General features: G+C 28.7%; 1 non-coding gene across 1 annotated transcript; it reads left to right on the top strand.

Moving 5' to 3' along the window:
• The first annotated feature begins 1,628 nt into the window (after window positions 1–1,628).
• On the top strand, window positions 1,629–1,701 carry TRNAA-AGC. Its single transcript has one exon. It is a non-coding gene; the product is annotated as a tRNA-Ala (tRNA).
• Window positions 1,702–2,057: the final 356 nt, after the last annotated feature.

The following is a 2,057-nucleotide window of genomic DNA, read 5'->3' as shown; positions in this document are numbered from 1 at the left end:
AGGAGCGTTCAAATAAAAACCGGTCTCATTTGTGTAAACTGTGTAAACCAATCTCATCCATCTATTTTCTTGATCAATGGTCAAAATTAGTTTACTTTATTTTAGGAAATTAAATAAAAATATATATTAAAATTTTTTATTTTATTTCAACAGTAAGGGCATAAATGGGAAACAAAATTTAATATTTGGTAACATCCTACTCGATCTTTCATGAATCTTTTTTCTTGCAAAATTATTTTCTTCAAAGATTAATTTACTTTCATGAATCCTTTTTCATGCAAAATTATTTTATTCCTTTCGTTCATGGTTTGATGCATTAATTTCTTTAAGCCTTGCAATCTTAAAGATTCTAAAGCATATTACAATCTTCGAGATTCTGGAGCAGTTTCTTCATGTACCCGTTTCATCATTCAATTTCATGAATCAGTTTCACTTTCATGAAACCTATTTCATGTACAGTAATTTTCTTATTTCACCACTGATTTGATGGATTCATTCCTTTAAGCCTTACAATCTTCAAGATTTTGGAGCAAGTTACAATCTTCAAGATTTTGTAGCAGATTAAAATCATTTCCTCGTTTCATCATGCACTTAGTTCATGACGCATCAAATACAAAATGCACCGATTTCATTTTCCTCTTCACCAACTAAATGGATCAACTACACAATCAATGCAACGAGTTCACCATGAAAATGTTTCGTTCACATAATTTATTTGCAACATAAACCAGTTTCACGTTCATGAAACTGTTTCATTTTTGGATTCTTTATTTTCATCTACGATTTGATGATTTCATTATATACTTCAATTGTTTCATCAAGACCCGTTTGCTAATTCTTAAAGATTACAATATATGAAATTCAAATTTTTAATATTATAATATAATTAAATATTTAAATGTTACCATTTATATAATTTTTTTTATTATGTTTCATTAATTAAGATTTATTAATAACTTCCATATTTAATAGAAAATATTGTAAATGACTAAAATACCCTTATTGGTTAATTTTAATTAGAAAAAAATAGAATTTTTCTATTGGTCGAAATTGGTTTACTCGGTTTCTTAGAAATGCACGGTTTTCATTTGAACGTGCCTATATATATATATATATATATAGAGAGAGAGAGAGAGAGAGAGAGAGAGAGAAAGAGTCTAAACCTGACTAAAACCGAACCGATCAACATCCGATGACCATCCAGTTGTCCATCCAACCATTATCCAATTATCATCCAATTAATTTATTTTTAAATTGTTTAAATCGGAATTTGTTTTATACGAGGCTTTGAATTTCTAACTTCTCTTGTGTTGATTTTAGCACATATTAAAAATGATAATTAATTTGTATCATTATTAGAGAATTGAATTGAATTAAGATACTGTATGGATCCAATCCCATCGATGGATATCCAATAAAAGTATCAAATGGATGGAACCAATGTTGGATTTCATCGGTTATCATTGTTGATATGCATTATTATGTTTGTATGAAAAACAAATTACGTTGAAATTAAATAAATATTTTTTGTCATTAAATATTTAATTATAAAGAATCTTTTTGTAAAGAATTATATTTATTCAACAATTTAATGATAAATTGTATGTTTTTAAAGAGTGTAGCAACATGGGGATGTAGCTCAGATGGTAGAGCGCTCGCTTAGCATGCGAGAGGTACGGGGATCGATACCCCGCATCTCCATTTTGTTTTCTGCTTTCAATTGTAATTTCTTTTAACTATGATTTTTGACATTTAAGTGGCGTTTGGTTCGTAGAATAGACCGGAACCGACTTAGGACCGCCCTGTCCCGGGATCGATTGGAACCGTCAGTTTCGGTTTTCATCCAAAAACAAGGACCGGTCTATGATCAGCCTGTTTAAAAAAAAAAACAATGTATTTTTTAAAAAGCGTTTATTTAATAAGTTTTTAGAGAATAAACTTTATGTAAAAAAACTATGTTTTTCTGCTCCAAACCCACCTCATCAAATTAAAAAACATTGCTTTTCTATGAAAAACTCTAAAAAAAACAATTCTCAGTTTATATAGACAAATTAATC

Source organism: Cynara cardunculus, assembly GCF_001531365.2.
Source record: "Cynara cardunculus var. scolymus isolate 2C chromosome LG 17, CcrdV1, whole genome shotgun sequence".
NCBI lineage: Eukaryota > Viridiplantae > Streptophyta > Magnoliopsida > Asterales > Asteraceae > Cynara > Cynara cardunculus.
The sequence above is the reverse complement of the archived record's forward strand: the minus strand, read 5'-3'. Positions and strand labels throughout refer to the sequence as shown.